At 44.9% G+C, this 17565-nt stretch overlaps 1 protein-coding gene across 12 annotated transcripts in view; it reads left to right on the top strand.

Annotated features, from left to right (window-relative positions):
- RBFOX1 (RNA binding protein, fox-1 homolog 1) overlaps window positions 1–17565 on the top strand; it is a 2271070-nt gene that overhangs the window by 1854703 nt on the left and 398802 nt on the right. The gene's annotated exons all lie outside the window — the stretch shown is intronic.

Raw genomic sequence — 17565 nt, 5'->3', positions numbered from 1 at the left:
GTGTTTATCTCTTGTCATTCTCTGGGTGTTTCCCTCGGACCTTCTGTCTCTTTTTCCTTCTTTATTAGGGAGGGTACTGCCTAAGTTGGTTCCTAGGCTTGGAAAACAGCTCACCATTGCCTTGTGGGATGATAAGCTTAGCTCTGTCTCATGAGGCAGGGGTAGTGGATGTGAACTGAGAGAGTTTGAAGGATTTTGACCTGCAAGTGGCAATCTTTTTCCCTTCCCGGGATCGCCATCCTGCTCTAGGAAGAGTTAACGTGACTGTAGTCTTTTTCTCTGTTTTTCCATTGACTCCCTAGAAGAGTACCATGTGTTAACCAAGGGTGGATGTGGTTGACAAAACTTCCGTTGCAAGTGTTGCTAGGGGCCTCCTTTTTCCAAGACCCTCAACTTCCATCTGTGTGATAGGAATCGCTGTATTCATAAAATGTCAAGATTCTGTTTTGAACATTTGGGTAATTTGTTATCAAGTTGGTTGCCTCCAGAAAACATTTCTTAGGCGGATTTTCTGTTTCAAGTCTTTTTGAGAACAGCCCTTTTTTTTTTTTTCCTCGTGGTTTTAATATCTTCAGAACAAACTGGTTTATCCTTTTAAATATTGTTTTATTCCATTTGTCATTAAGTAAAGTGTGCCAGGAAACATTTCCCAAGAGGCTATTGGTAACATATGATATGATTCATCTGCTTCTACCATATCTGTGCCTTTGCTGTGAGTATGAGTGCCTCTGTGTGTGTGTGTGTGTGTGTGTGTGTGTGTGTGTTGTGTGCCTGTTTTATACCAGTGACCCACCAGAAGAGTATTCTAATGAGCTTTTCTACAGATGCTAAGCCTCAGTTGAATTTAATCAAATTATTAATATGAGTTGATCTTTGCCTCCAGTATCCAACGCTTTCATGTTATTTATTAATCAACTTGAGCAGCCTTACCTAACAAGTAAAATGCTATAGGTATTCAGTGTTCTCCTAGTTTCTTTGTGCCATCTTCTTTTAAAAATAAATTGATGTTTCTTCCTTCTAGGTTGTTAAATTGGTTTGCTTTTGAGGGGCTCAACTTAAGAAAGAAGACAGTACCTTTTCAGAGAGGTTATTCTTGCCACGAAAAAGACAAGTATGTAGGATGAACACACAGGTTTTCAACATCTGCCAAGCAGTCTCTTCCAGGAGGAAAAACACTCCTGCTCTGGAAGGAGGAGGCTCAGAGGGAAGGTTGGCAGCCATAGCAAATATTTAGAAGTGACTAAATCAGCCTGGTTGCTCCTTTTGACAATAGATGGAGGTGGGTTTTGAAATGTACCCCCGACCCTTGAAACAGATGGTAATGCTTTCAGTGAAAATGTTGATAAGGTGATGCTGAGAGACAACGTCAGAATGCGGGTGTATGTGTGTGTGTGTGTGTGTGTGTGTGCATTTTTCTGAGTTTCACTAAATGTCCAAAGTAGAGTACCAGACAGACATGTATTTTTCCCTGTTGATTAAGAATCTGGCTTTTCAGCTATACTTCTCACTTGGCTAAAGGCTCACCATCAGGTCATCTCCGCTAGCCATTGCTGGCGTGATAGTTTGTGTAGAAATCTCATGTCATTGCTTTTATTTAGCAGTCTAGACAATTGGCTGATTAAGGGTGTGAAATAGTTCACTTCAATCTCTACAAGCCACTTATTGCTACAATCTATCTGTCTTCTATCTGTATGTCGCCGCTCCATTTTCTATCTATTAATCTATAGCTATTACTGTATCTCCATTTAATTTTGATCATCAGAGGGCTAAACTGTACTCTCTGAGTAAGCTGATCAAGTGACTGGATCAGGCAATATCTATGATTAATGACACCTTTGTCAGAAACATTTTCTTTTTTTCTTATTTCGAAATAAACATATTTCAGGCATCTTGGTCCTTCCGATCGCCAGTTACATAAGAGAATAATTAAAGCACAACTATCTGAAGTTGGAGGCTTTATCATTCTGTTGTATAAATTCCCAAACTCCGATTAGGGGCCAATGGAGTCTTCTCTGAAATATATTTTCCTGGAATGAAGTCTCATCTGATGCTTCTTCCTCATCTGATATCGAAGGAAAATTACTTCATCATTTGCTTTCTTTGCCTCTGCCTTGACATCTCACCTCTCTTCCTAAACCCTCCCATATTTCCCCCGAGACAACTCATAAAAGCACAAATCAGCTGGGATACCTCATCATTGCATCTACCCTGAATGACCAAGTGAAAACAGCGTTATCCTCTGGCCATAGAAAACTTCTTTATTTAGGTCAAAAAAAGAGGCGGCTTTAGTGTTTAAATTATTTGACTTATTCCATTGCGCTTATTCCTATTTCCCAGCGACACCACTTCTGATAGGTATTTTCCTACAGTTACTGTTTCCTTTTTCCTCTTTCCTTCTCTCTTTTAACGTCAGAGATGTGACTACAGTTTGGAACTAGACGATGGGATAGTCTCCAACCTCCCTCTTAGCTTTGAGATGTCTAAGCCAGTGGTGTCATCAGATGCATACACACCCACATCTGTATACCTCTAGGGTAGAGCATGTATCTTGTGCTTGTAGAGCATTTTCAGATGGAAGAGACAGACAGGCAGACATCAGAGCAGCTGTCTTTAATCGTGCCATCCAGGGAAAGTTCCTGCTTCAGCCTCCGTTCTCGATATACAGCAGTGGCTTTATTTGGTATCTTCTTGGGTGGCAAATCTTCTCCCAGGGGGACTTCAAACTTCCACCTCTCCAATCCAGAACCTGCCCAGGGTTCCAAAGGGGGCACCTATTTAAACAGTCTTACTTGGCGTGAAAATTCTGAATACAAATTCCAAATGTGGGGGTTTACTCTGAGCTGGGTCAGAAGAGAATGTGTTTTGCGTTTTGGTTTTCACAGAGAATAGAAAACAAGCACAACCATACACACACACATTTGAAATAGAAAAACATCTAGAGATGCTTGATTTCCACCCTCAGTCCCAGGGAGCACACGAAAGAGCATCACAGGGTTCGATGTGGTGAGGACAGAGCAGGCAAGGTTTGTTTTCTGATGCACCCTGTGTGCCAGGTTCCCCCAGAGCACTTTCACACTGCGTTCTAACTCCCTGAAAGAGGATAAGTAGCATATTAACTTCGTTTTCCCTATTTGTGAACCACCATCAGTGTCTCCCGGTCCTGTTCTAAGAACACTTCTCATCTGTCAAGTCCTGTTCACGCAGAACCCTTTTTATCAGCCTAAATTTACAAACAAGTCAAATGCTTAAAAATCCACATCCAAAGGGGGAGGAGGGGGGGGAGCGGACCTCTAAAGGGGGCCATGCCACTGTCAATAGCCAAAGATGGGTCATTTTTCCCACTTAATGATGATCCATGTGGTTTGTTTTAAATAGTGAAGTGGTTTGTACAAAGGGTAATTCCTGGTAAATGAAGCCATTGCTCACTGTGGACGTCTTCAGATCGAAAGCAATTGAACTGAAACCTGCATATCAACCCTCTCTGTCTTTAATTAGAAAGTGGATCTCAGCGCCCAGTGAGTCCCTGGGACGAAGGGCTCTCTCACCAAGGCTGTAGGCGTGGGAGGGGGGGATCACCCCCAGGACTCCCCCTCGGTTATAAATTTGGGAAAACCTTAGGGAGGCCGTAACAATTATGGCTGCGTAGGAAAGTTCAATTCTCATTCTAGTTACTTACCTTGCGCTGCTCAGGCTGATGATTTATAGGGGCCAAATGGCATTTTATCACTGTCTTTCTTCCCGGCTTAATCCCGTGTGGATTTATTAGTTGGTGCTGTGGATTGGGGGTCATCAATAGTGCCAATAATGCAGAAAAGACTTAGGATAGATAGATAATCTTCACGTCTGAATTGTTTAAGGAATTTAAGTGGCTAGAAGGAGTGACTGATAGAATCTTGGTCCCCTCTGTGTCTTTCTAGAGAGATCCTGTGTCCTAAATGGGTGAATTAACCCATCTTCCTGGTTTCTATGATTTTTTTTTTCCAGTTGAGGGAGAAAGACATAAATTGCTGGGCTCTTATCAGCCGGATAAAGCCTGTATCTCGGGGGGCTGGGGGGCACCCTCTGTTTCTTCCATTTTGGGAATCTCTGGGGAAGGGTATTGATTGTGGGGGGACTTGGGCTGCCTCTGCCTTAAGAATAGTTAATCCACCATTCACTCCTGAAAATCGTAAGCATCTGCGCGTCCGTAGACCCGAGTCCTGCGCCCTTCGGCAGCTCTGTCTGCCATTTCGTGGCGGTTTCCATGTCAGAACACACAACCAGCCGCTCCTGCCTTTGCCGGAGTAGAAAGAACCCGTTATTAGCGCCCATGCCATCTGTTTTCCTTACAGCTGGCCCTTGAGTAATTGTCCAGTCGCTGATGGACTGAGGGTAGACAGTCTTTTTTAGGGTTTTCTGATTCATTTAACCAGGCTCTCTGCCCCCAAGAGAAAACATAATGCTTGTTTATTCATATTGGCCGGATAAAAACAGTGTAGTTTGTCAGGCAAATCACAGTCTTGTGAAGGAGAAATTGCAGCATTGTAAACAAAATCAGGTGGGTCTGTCTGTGCCTAAGGGGGCTGTAGGATGTGCGGAAGATGTCATCCTGTGAATGAGCCTGGGCTGACAAAGTGTGGGTGTAATTGCCCATCTGCAGAGCCCTTTTTAATGGACCAGGAGAGGTGTCCCAGGGTGCTGTTTAATTCAGTGAAGAAAAGCAAAGTTCCATTCATCAATAAAGTTTCCTGTTTCCGGGCACTGCCCGAGAGAGAACTTTGCAGGGCTGAGTGTCGGTGGCTGTCTGCTGATGGGGCTCGCCTTGCCTGGCCCCCTCCAGAGTGGCTGTGGCAAATAGGGTCAGATCACAGGCACAATAGTTCAGGAAGACCCTGGGCCTGGTCCTTTTAACCCCGAGAGCTGGGGAAATGCGCAGAGACCCTGCTGGTGGGCCCAGCAGAGAGAAACTGTTGGAGAATGGGTTTTCGAAAGGAACCCCTCCCCGTTCCATTCCTGAGCCTGTCATAGGGTTAGGAAAGGGCTTCTCTGGGTGGAATTTTCTGGCTCCTGAAAGGCTTTGGGGAAAAGAAGTTTCACTGCTGCTTCTGATCTTCCTGGCATATGGTGGCCCTGACTGATTGATCATGGCTGAAAAAGAGCAAAAGATAACTGCTTTCTCTTACTGCCTGGGATCTTGCTTCTGATCATCCTCTTGTTAATTTACATCTCTGACATGTATTAAGCACCAGACACTTTGGAGTGCACTCTTGCTAGGCTTGCTCTGACCTGTTAGGCTGGAGATGATGGCAGAGGTGTCTTCATTTTGTTTTACTCTACCCACAATGCCTAGAAGAAAGTCAACATAGTAGTCGTTCAATTAAAAAACAAAAACAAACACTGAGGAGTTCCCGTTGAGGCGCAGCGGAAACATATCTGACTAGGAACCATGAGGTTGCAGGTTCCATCCCAGGCCTCACTCAGTGGGTTAAGGATCCAGCGTTGCCGTGAGCTGTGGTGTAGGTTGCAGACTCGGCTCGGATCTGGCGTTGCTGTGGCTGTGGTGTAGGCGGACAGCTGTAGCTCCGATGCAACCCCTAGCCTGGGAGCCTCCATATGCCTCAGGTGCGGCTCTAAATAGACCAAAACAAAACAAAACAAAACCAAAACAAAAACTGAGTAATGGATGAATGAATGAGTGCATTTGGTGTTTCTAGAACTTTACAAGCAAAAAGAGGCAGCGATTGTCACTGCTTCTTAAGATGTATACATTTAGACGTCCAGTCATTCATTCATTCTTTCATCTGGCCACACAAAACACCATTTCCAGGCATTGAGGCTATTTCAGCAACACACTAAGGAAAGGTCCTTGCCACCAAGGAGCTGACATTTGAGTAAAAGAACGGATGATGCAAAAGTAAGTGAACCCAGAGGTATTTTCAGACTGGGGAGAGTGCTGTGCAGGAAGTTAGCAGGGTAATGGGTGAGGATCAGTGGGAGGTGCTGGGTGTTGGGCTTTATCCGATGGGTGGGTCATTGTGGGTCTCATGAAGGTGATGATTTTGCTGACCTGAGGATAAGGGAGCTTTTGGTGTGCGGAGAGTTGAGAAAGGGGTTTCAGGAGTGGAGACAGCCAAGTCCATCCCCCTTGTCTGCCAAAGAGGGTGTAAGAGACACAAGGGGATAGTAAGTGGTGGAACTGGGTCCCCTGCCAGTGTCGACAGTCTCTATGGGTTGCACGTGGCCTTCTGCTATCCTCTAGGGCCATGTTGAAATGCAGAGAAAGGGTGAAAGTGCATGTCCAGTGAGCAAAGAGGCAAAACCTCTCTTGAGTTGTCTCGTGGGACATCTGGAAACAGGTTTGGGGCTTGGAGATGCAGAGAGGGTTTTGATGGAAGCCCTAAGAAAGACATTAATTGTGGCATGCCAGGAGTCTTTCTGATACCTTCTGTCAGACCTCATCAGGGTGCTTGCACAGGGAGAGGGCCTATCACATCAAAAACATGGAATGTGGTCCTGTGTTTCTCAAATGTCAGTCATTGGAGCATCCCCTTCCTAGTTTTTGCCAAATCCTTCATTGACGTGGCTGATGTACACTTAATATTTAAAAGCCCATTTATACAGGTAAAAGGTATAAGTAGATCGCCCCAATGAAAATAAATACATGTAAAGGAGTTCCTAATCCAACCAAATCACTGTTGTAATATTTTTTCTAGTATGTATTGAAATATCCATTCATTCCTTCACTCTGTTTATTGAATGCCTGTTAGCACCAGCTGACCTTGGAGATGACTTCAGGAAGCAAAGCCAAGGTCCCTGTCCTCACAGAAGGTCCATTCACTTGTTCATCCATGTGTTACCTTGTGAACCATCAATGCAGTATCACGCTTTGGTTGACACTGGCTTGGTCCCCTGGATTTCCTAGGAACCCCCCCCCTTTCCACTCTTGGCCTGGAATCGATCATTTCTCCCCAACCCAATGTACAAAGAGCAAGAGTCTAGTTATCTTTGTGTCACCACATCTCCCCTTGCCAAAGCGGCCATCAGAGTACATGGTAGAAGAAAACAGCCATGCATTCAATGCTGGCACGTGGGGCGGGGTGGGGGTTGAGTGGATGGGGCTGAGGCGAGGGGCTGTGCTGTGGTCTCTGACACTGGACCAGGCTCTGGGCAATGAGAGGCTCTCCCTCCCTCCACACCCCGTTCTCATGCTGTTTTTTTATGTTGTGCTTAAACACACACAGAATCACAATCAGAAATTGGAGCCTGAGTGTAAAAAGCATTCAGAAGGTTAGTGTGTGTTCCTGGGGAGGTAATGACTTTTTTTTTTCCTACCTTTGCAGCTATGAACAAAGTACAAGCAGCTGTAGGATTTAAGAGCCTCAGATCCCCAAGTACTGATGAGTAAATGCATAAAAGGTTTAGTCTTAATGAGCCTTTTCTCTTTTTGGCATTTGATGTTTGCCAGGGATTCACCTTAAGGACTAGATTCCCCTTATCAAAAGCAGCAGTGAATAGCCTCACTCGTCCCCAAGGTAATAACTCTGCTTTCTCCAGGCATGGGGAGGGCTCTGCTCTTACACAGGGTGAGAGCTGAGAGATGGCCTCTTTCCAGATGAATCTTCCTTAACAGTGAAGAAACAGAAGGAATGGTGAGGTCCACATTTCGCAGTATCCATGTGTCCATCTCAAGGACCTTCCAAAATCCAGATGAGAAGCCTACATCATTTCAGAACCAGTTGGTATCAGCTCTTTGCAGAGCGTAGTTTAAACGGCTGGCATCTCGGAGTTCCTGTTGTGGCACAGCGGAAATGAATCCGACTAGGAATCATGAGGTTGTGGGTTTGATCCCTGGCCTTGCTCAGTGGATTAAAGATCAGGCGTTGCCGTAAGCTGTGGTGTAGGTCACAGATGAGGCTCGGATCTGGTGTTGCTGTGGCTGTGGCATAGGCCAGCAGCTGTAACTCCAATTCAACTGCTAGCCTGGGAACCTTCATATGCTGCAGGTGTGGGCCTAAAAAGAAAAAAAAAGAAAAAAAGAAAAAAAAAGAGAGAGAGAGAGATAAAAAGCTGGTGTCTCTGTAATTGTATGTAGGATAGAAGGAGTGAGATGAAGCCTTATTCCAAGGCTGTTACTCAATGAGCCGATCCAACTGGACTGAACAAGTTGGCTTGGCTTGATTTGGGGGCTTTAAATGGTTTCTACCAAAATATAGGGACAAGAATAACTATTTTATATCACTCTTTGGGCGATTAAGAGCAATACTTAGCACAGTGCCTGGGACCTGGAGAGCAGCCAGCCAGTAGATGTTCACTGAAGAAATGAAAGAGTGACTGAAAGAATGAATGAATACTTGTGTTAAAGAAAAGTCACATCTGTTTATTGAAGCTGTTTAATAAATGTACATTTTTATTTTTCATTTCTCCCAAATCAAGGGAATAGATGTGGCTTTCTAAGGACACAGACCCAAGGTGTGTGGGGGAGGGGTCTCCCTCAGGTCCCCTGGTCCCTCCTCTCTGTGCTGGGTCTTTTCCCCATCCTCCTCCAGTCTGCTGTAACTTCTGATGGTGCTGGCTTGTAACACAGCTCACAGCTCGATGAATGCTCTGTGACAGGAGGAGGGAACATAACCATTGTCTTGCTCTTGTCAGTAGCAAAGTTATTTACTTTCAAGAGCTGACAGGATCCCACTGCAGGGGCTTCATCTATTTCTATTCAGAATGTCACCGTTTTTGATGCAGGGGACTTGGGCACACGTTGAAGTTCATTCCCATAAGCTTTGACACGGAGGGTACCCACTAAAGTGAAGAGTGGGTACCCAGCAGAGTCCAGATCCCTGGCTGACATCTGGATAGACACCCCAGTTTGGGGATGGATGGTCCAGCTGAAAGGTGCATTTTATAGACTCTGGCTCTTCCTTGTGAGAGGGAGCATGGGTCACTGTGTCCTCTTTATTCTGAAGCAAAAGAACGAAGTGTTGGACTTTGAGCCTCACATCATTCTGGAAATGCAAAAGTGCCTGTCACAAATGGCTTGGCTTTGGGTCTATCTGTTGTCTCTACTTAAACACTCTGACAGGTTCTCTCATCCAAATAATCTGTATAAAGCCACGAAACCTTTTTTCTTTATTTTTTGTTAAACTTTCTTCTCTTCTTTCATACCTCCCTTCCAGCTCCAAGTATTTGCACTGAACAGTTAAAACAGGAGGGGTTGAGCAGAGAGATTCTTCTCTTCCGAGTGCAGTGGCAGAACCTTCCACTAGGGGTCTCTGTTTAGAACATGTGACTCAGGATTCTTGAGAACTCTCTTTTCTTCATCTTTTTCTTTTTTTTCATCTTTTTTTTTTTTTTAAAGTCTCTTGTTGGTTCCATTCAAAAAGCGAGACTCCTCTGTAAGCAGGGAGAGATGCCGCTTGAGAATTCAGCTTGCTTCATTCAGCTGATGATGATGAGAAAATAATAAAATAATCAAACTTTTATGGAATACTGGGTGACAAACATAGGACTAAGCCCTTTTACATGGATTACCTCATTTAATCCCCTGCAAAAGGTCTCTGGGGGTTGATAGGAATCGGGTTGGTTTGTTTGTTTTTTAGATTGGACGCCTACATGGAAGAGCCCCTATTTAAAATCAGAGTGTTTCCACCCCAGCCAGCCTTCTAAGCCCCGCTCTGTCTGTGCGGCTCCTTGGCCTCCCCCAGGCTCTGCAGGCTGCTGGTCTGCATGATTCAGCCTGGCCTCTAGGATCAATCAGAGCCCTCATCTCTCTTTCCTTTTCCAGGCAAAACTTATCAGACAGGGAAAGAGCCTGGAGATCTCTCAACTTTGAAGCCTTTGGTGATGGTCTTTTTAAGCCGTTATGATGGTTGTTGAGTGAATGACCACACACACAGTGAGGCCATCGGAATAGGAGGCTTTGCGGGGGGAAGCGAGTGGCCTGGTGCATGGGAAGCATGTTTCTCCACCACCAGCTCCGTCCCCAAGTCCCCACGGTGCTGAGCAGCTCTCCAGCCAACACAGGAAATGCAGTCGCTGCCCTGCACTGTATTAATGATTTATACATCCTGCACCACTGCTTTGTGTGCAGTTGTGGGGTTGGTCCCGTTCATAAAGGAATTTCTGGGAGTGGGGTCCAGGCTCATCGTGCTGTTTCGCTTGATGCAGTGCAGGCTGCTTCATCCATCAACCAAATTTAGTGTTTTACAACCTTCCTGAGCGCGAGTGTGTGTGTGTGTGTGTGTGTGTGTGTGTGTGTGTGTGGCGGGGCGGTTTCGTCAGATTCTCCTAGGGACATTTCCATTGCCTTTCTTTGAAGAGTGAATGAAGGGGGGGGCGCCATCGAGCTCAGGTGTTTCAGGGTTGATTGGTTTGTTTCGCGGTGGTCACGGCCCTATTTGTTTCCCATTTGGGGTTGATGTTTTATGGTGTTGTCTGTGAAAATGGACTGGCACCATTTGATTAGCATAAAGAGATGCAGATCACATCCGAACCCCCCTTCCTACCCGATCATCAGAGACAACAGACAAGGGAGATGGCAGGTCTACTGAAGGCAATATCACCATTCATCCAAGGCAGTAGGAGATGCATGTGCTCTTTACACAACGGGGGTTTTGAGGCTTAAAAAAATGTTTTAATTATGCACAGCAAAAGAATTGTGCTTTGTTTTGAACACGAGTGAAGATATTGATTTTCTGAATGGAGAATTCTGGATCTAGGAAACTTTCTTCTGTCGAGTGAGCCACTGAAAGCTAATTTAACCTCCCTCCTTTTTTTTTTTTTTCTGAATTGAAAGGAAAAAAAAAATGATATAATCACATGGTGTATTTGGAACTCTCAACTCCGCTTTCAAGATATCTGCAGAGAAAAGCCCTGGTTTTTTTTGAGGGGATAGAGGGATTGAGCCCATGTTCTCTTCATTTTATCACTCAGCTCATTTTGCAGGTGGTTTTCTTTCTTCCTCTATAGAACTGACTGCTGACCATAGACAGAGATCTGAGTAGATGTTTGAGGGGGAATAAAGGATATTTAGAAAATCAGGATGCTACTTTAACTATGTGATCCATAGTTAGATCACATAGTTAAAGTATGACTATGAAAAGAATAACAGGCTTCTTCTTATAGAAGTTGAAAGTTTGATTTTAGGAAATGTGGCTGACTTTAAAAAAAAGAGAGAGACGTGAGGCTTTTAGGAAATAAACATGTCAATTTAGTAGAATTCCTAAATAATGCATGAAGGCATGCCTGAAAAGACAGGTACATAAAGATCCAACTAACCCCCACCCAAATCAGGGCTTTCATTTCTTTTATAAATGTGGAAGTTTTGACTAACTGGGTCTTACAAACATTTACGCTTATGCAAAAATTAAAAAAAAAAAACAAAAACGTGTTTTGAAGTTGCCCAGGATCTTAGTCAGCAGCAATGAAAGGGAAATAAATGTTCCATTGAAAAGACTCCCTTTAAGAGTCTTGTCTTCTTGAAAAGTGGAGAACAGAATGTACGGATTTCCATAAGTAAGTAAGGTTACAAACATTTCTCATCACGGGAAATGTGATACAGCATTTTGGATTCAGAAAGCAGGTGTCCAGCAAATGCGGCTTACATTTATATTGTACCGATTTTTGTGTTTGCATTTGTCCTCTATTATATGAATTTGTGAGTGTCTCATTGTCTTTAATTATGTCTACGAGGCATGAGACAGCAGTCAACATCTGCTCCATTGTTTACTTGGTTTACATATAGCTTTGATGGGTTATTAAACAATCTATTTTTCAAACCGAAAACAGAGAAACCAGCGGAACCCGTATTATGGCATTTTGTAAAGACCCATTATGCAATTAGCGCACGCGGGATTTGTGCAAAGCTGGTGATTCACCCAAATAAACATCCCTTTATTCTGATCGCTCTTCTTGGCGTTGTGAAAAATACCGGTTTCCCAAAAAATAAAACCGCGCTTCTTCCTGAATCACGTAGCATGCCAAGAAGATGATGTGTTAATACAAGGGATGGATCGTTCACTTTTTATATCAGAAAAAGAGCTACTCTCCAAAATAATGATGTCTTTAATTCGAGCCAGCAATTACTCTATTACATAAGGCAACTCCCAGCTGACGCGTAAGATAGACTCTTGAAAGTTTATCCCCTACTGTTGGAGAAGAGAAAGGCTATGGTTTTAACCATTTGGAGACTGTTCCTTATACTTCATGATCCATTTACGCGTCCTCCACAGCAGAGCCTGTGACACCTGTAATGATTGGATCAGACCTCATTCTCCCACTTGAGTAATTGGTTAATAATTAATTCCCTGGCGTATTCATGCAGCACCTACTTGCTTAGCCTCTGTTCTGCCCCAGAAATTGGGTTAGGCATTATAGACACAGGGGCCAGGAAACCAGCTTCATTTTTTCCTTCCTGGAGCCACCAGTTTGTGAAGAAGCAAGGGATCACCGTATCGACCTGTCCTGCACGTTGTGATAAATGGTCCAAAGGAAAGGAGAAGAGGCCACAGGAAGTGGAGGAGGAGGATTCAGAGGTGAAGGGAACTCCCTCTGGGGAGGTGACACTGAGGCTGAGATCAAGCAGGAGGTGGACAGAGAGGTAGGGGTGTCCGTTCACCTTGAGGCAGAGTGGGTGTGAAGGCTGTCTCATGCCTGGGTGACCTCAGGGGAGGCTGAGAAAAGGCCAGGGAGCCTGGAAGACAGTGCCAGAGGGCAAAAGAGGCAGAGAGGGGCCAGACACCATGGGGTTGAGAAGCACTGATGGGGGGATTGGAATTTAATCCAAGAGAAATGAAAAGGGGGGAAAAAAGCCACTGAGGAGGGTCTTTAAGTAGGGGCAGATATGATTGAATGTGGCCTTTAAAAAGACCAGCTTGGGGAGTTCCAGTTGTGGCTCAGCAGTAAGGAACCCAACTAGTATCCATGAGTATGCGGGTTTGATCCCTGGCCTTGCCCAGTGGGTTAAGGATCCCATGTTGCTGTGAGCTGTGGTGTAGGTCACAGACTTGGCTCAGATCTTTGGCATTGCTGTGGATGCAGTGTAGGCTGGCAGCTGTAGCTCCGATTCGATCCCTAGCCTGGAAACCTCCATATGCTGCAAGTGCAGCCCTAAAAAGCAAAAAAAAAAAGAAGAAAGAGAGAGGAAGGAAGGGAGGGAGGAGGAAGGGAAGGAGAAGAGAAGAGAGGAGAGGAGGGAGGTAGAAAGGAAGGAAGGAAAGAAAAGAGGAGAGACCAGTTGGTGGAGGATAGGTTAGAGGGGACAAGATTGACAGCAGGGGCTCAGATAGAAGGCCACTGCTGTGATTCAGATGCACAGTGATGGACACTGAGAAGAGCGGCTGACACAAGGCTGGTGTTCTTTGTGACTCTCCTCTATCCCCCACAGCTGGTGTGCAGCCAAGGGAGAACACGTGTAATATTCTGGAGGGGGGGACCTCTAAGGGCCCGGGTGAGCACGGAAGTATCTCAGGAGGCAGTGATGTGGATTACACGGGGTTTCACCAACCAGGAGGACAAGCCAGTTTCGGCACCTCTCCAGCCAAGGCTCCCTGGATCCCACCTGGCCGGAGCACTGACTCTCAGCCACTGTTCTCGCACATCATTGGGCAGCAGAGTTAGCACACAAAGTGACATCCGGATCAGCAGGACGACCTCTCACATCTTAGCACAGATTTCTAAGATGCAGGGGTGAGGAGTGGAGAGCTAGTTTGATGAAATGTCCAGCAGGCAATGCCTCTGTCCCCTTCTCCGGTCAGTGGACCTCGGGAGTTAAACGCATTCCCGTCGGTGTCAGACAAAACTGGCTTTGAATCCTTAAAGCATTAGGAAGCTTATGGACCTCTGACCAGCTCATTGGGCATGTCTCTTAACCTCTCTGAAGTTTTTGAAAGCTTTTGGAAACAGAGATAACAACAGGATCAGTAACATAGGGTGGTCACGTGTATGGCATGAGATCATGTGCGTGGCACCCACCACAGTCCCTGGCAAATGAAACCTCAGGAAATGTTTTGACTCTTGGGAGTAGGGGTGGAGGGTCGGTGTGACCAGGATGGAGGGACAGATGGTGATGGCGGTAGTGTTGGTACTGAGGGTGGCAGAGGTGGTGTGGATGGTGCTTATGCTGCTGGTAATAGTGGTGATGGTGAGGGTGGTGCTGATGCTGATGCTTGTGGTGATAGCAAAGGTGGAGGAATTGGTGGTTGTAATAGGAGTACTGAGCGTATAGTGGTGCTGGTGCTGGTGCTGTTGGTGATGATGTGGATTGTGCTGATGATGGCAGAGGTACTGCTGGTGGTGGAAGTGCTGGTGCAGGTGGTGACGTTGCAGGTGGAAGGAATGATGATAGCGTTGGTCTGAGAGTGGTAGAGGTGGTGGTGCTGACCCTGGTTCTGATGCTGGTGCTGATGCTTGTGGTGATAGCAGTGATGGAGGTGGTGATGGTGGAATGGTGATGGTGCTGGTGCTTTTGGTGATGATGGGGGTTTCTTTGGTGATGGTTGTGTCAGTGATGGTGGTAGAGGTGACAATAGAGATGGTGGTGGTGACGATGTCTGGTGATGGTGGGGATGCTGATTAGAATGCAGATTAGTAGAGCAGTTTCAGAGCCCCTGGGTTGAAATTGGATCCACATCTGCCCCTTGACATCTTATGTTACTTCACCTCTCATTGTTTCAGTTTTCTCATCTGGAAAATGGGAAGAGGATACTCATTATCAGTCACCACGATGGCCAAAGGAACTCACATATGAAGAAAAGTACAGCATTTGTTTTCATAAACAAAATCTTTAATGCATGAGAGTCTTGGTTCAAAAACAAACTGACCCCCAATTCAGTCTTAAAAAAGGACCTGGTGACTTCTTGGTTCTTGATTTTACTTTATAGTGAGCAGGAAGGCTGTCTTCTCTTTTCCTCCACTGCCAGACCCACCCCCATCGGCTCCATGTGTCCTGAGTATAACAGGTGTGTGGTGAGCCTGGATTCTGGCTGAGTGCAACATGAAAAAGACTCCCAGTAATTATAAAAATAACAACGAGGGCTGCTTAGCGAGATGGGCAGATGAGCACACCGCTAGCCAGAATGATAAATAGCGCCTGCAAATGTTAGGTCCCAGTGGGAGTGTGGGAACATATGGGGATAAACCACACTAAAAGTTGGGCACCATGGCTAAATTTTAAGCGGTGAAGGAAGGCCACTCCACTGCCAAGGTTTCTTTGCTTTTTTGAATCCTGATTTTACATCCTTCAGTTCCCCTTGTCCCTTTGTTCTATTTTGGTCCTAGAAGGAGTATTCATCTTTGAGGCTGGCCACGGAGTCTCCAAGGAAGTGCGGTCTAGGAGGTAATCCTAACACAAGCAGCCACCCTGGAATCTGTGAATTTCCACCCTGAGCTCTATTCAGTACTGTTGGGGGAGATGCAAACGAACACAGTAAATATTTTATGGAATGTGGACTTGTTGAGTTCAGATCTGAGATAGGTGGGTGTGCATACAAATGAGCATCTAAAAACCACCCTTTGTAGAAGGGGCAAACGATGCTCTCTGATGCACATGATTTAAAACGATGTGGTCGGTGGGAGGTTGATTTCGGGCTGGTGTTTCTGTGTCTGGGTCTGAATATAGTTTGGAGATGATGCAATCTGTGTGGGCATGGCTCTGCAGCAGTGGGCTTTCTCTGGAAGGGTATTTTGGAATTCTTGCTCACTGTTCATGCAGTTTTTCCTAGGACTCAACTTAGAAGAGGTTTGAGTGCTGGTGCCTGCTTCTTAGTAGATTTCCAGGATTCCTTTTTTTTTTTTTTTTAAGGGCTGCTCTTGCAGCATATAAGTTCTCAGGCTAGGGGTTGAATTGGAGCTGCAGCTACTGGCCTACATCACAGCAACATGGGTTCTTTGAGCTATGCCGCAGCTTGTGGTGATGCTGGATCCTTAACCCACTGTGCGAGGCTGAGGATTGAAACCACAGCCTCATGGATACTAGTGGGATTCTTAACCTGCTGAGTCACAATGAGAACTCCCCAGGATTCTTTACCTAGCAGATACAACGACATCCTTGGTAATGGCAAGCATGCAGGGGCAAGGAAATAGGATTTGGAATCAGACAGGTATGGCTTTGGCTAAGGCCCTCCCACTCAAGTAGCCAGGAAGGAAGTTAGCTCTCAGAGTTACACTTCCCCATCTGTGGGATGGGGTCATCATGAGCATCAGTCCCAGACACTCGTTAAAAAAGTCAATGAGTAAAAGTCTTTAAAGGGCTTAGAATGGTGTTTGGCACTTAGAAAGTTCTATAAAAGTGTTTGCTGGCACAAATAAGCAAAAGCTACCTCCTCGGCTGTCCTTTCATGCATGTGTATCTGGTGCTCTTATTGTGACTCTTGAATTAGCCCACAATCTATTCGTCTCAAGGGACAGAAACCCAACTCTTAACTAGCTGAAGCAGATATGAGGCTTTTTGGAATCATGAAACTGGGATATTTGGGGTCAACCAATGATAAGTGAGTAGTCACTTAAAGGCCTGGCTTTTGCGTAAGTGGAGGAGGTCGCGCCATCGTGTAGCCGCCATGAATCCAGCTCACACGTGTAAAAGTGGACTCCAGCCCAAGGAATATTTTGAGTGCTTTGCTACACTAGTTAGAGGACTCCCCACAACCAGGGGAGTATGATTACGTCCAAATTTATAAGTGTATGAATTGAGATTCAGAGAGGTTCAGCAACTTTCCCAGGGTAACAGAGCCAGGAATGATCCAAGCCAGAATCTGAACCCAAGCTTAATGTGGGTCCAAGATCTGAGTTCTTACCCAATATGTTACATTGCAGTTATAGTAAAAAAATAAATTTGCTTTTTCCTAGTCCGTTGGAGACCAGCAGAAATATATTTTCCAAAAATGTGTCTTTCCTGGAGAGACAGCATGGCCGGGGTCTGTCTGACTCTGGAACCAGATTTACCATGCAAAAGCTCTGTGATCTTGGGCAAATTACTTAACCTGTCTGTGCTTCACCATACAGGGATAATAAAAGCACTTACCTTATAGGGTTGTTATAAAGATTATATGAGTTAATATAATTTGAAAAGATACATTCACACCCATGGTCACAGTAGCAGTATTCAGAATAGCCAAGGCATGGAAGCGACCTGGCTGTCTGTTGACAGATAAAGAAGATGTGATATATGCACACGTTATATGTATATTGCCATTGGTAGCAACATAGATGGACCTAGAGATTATCATACGAAGAGAAGGAAGTCAGGCAGAGCAAGACAGATATTATATGACATCTCTTATATGTGGAATATAAAAAAAGGATACAAATGAATTTATTTACAATTGGAAATAGACTCACAAACATAGAAAACAAACATGGTTAAGGGAGGGAAGGATAAATTAGGAATGTGAAATTAATATATACACTATATATATATGTATAAATAAAATAGGCACCAGGGCTTTGCTGTGGAGCACATGGAATCATATTTGACATCTTGTGATAACCTACAATGGAATCTGAAGTTGTACACCAGAAACTAACACAATATCATAAATCAGCTATAGTTTAAACAAAAAGATCAGATGAGTTAATACCTAAAGCGTTTATAAGATG

Source organism: Sus scrofa, chromosome 3 (genome assembly GCF_000003025.6).
Source record: "Sus scrofa isolate TJ Tabasco breed Duroc chromosome 3, Sscrofa11.1, whole genome shotgun sequence".
Lineage (NCBI taxonomy): Eukaryota > Metazoa > Chordata > Mammalia > Artiodactyla > Suidae > Sus > Sus scrofa.
The sequence above is the reverse complement of the archived record's forward strand: the minus strand, read 5'-3'. Positions and strand labels throughout refer to the sequence as shown.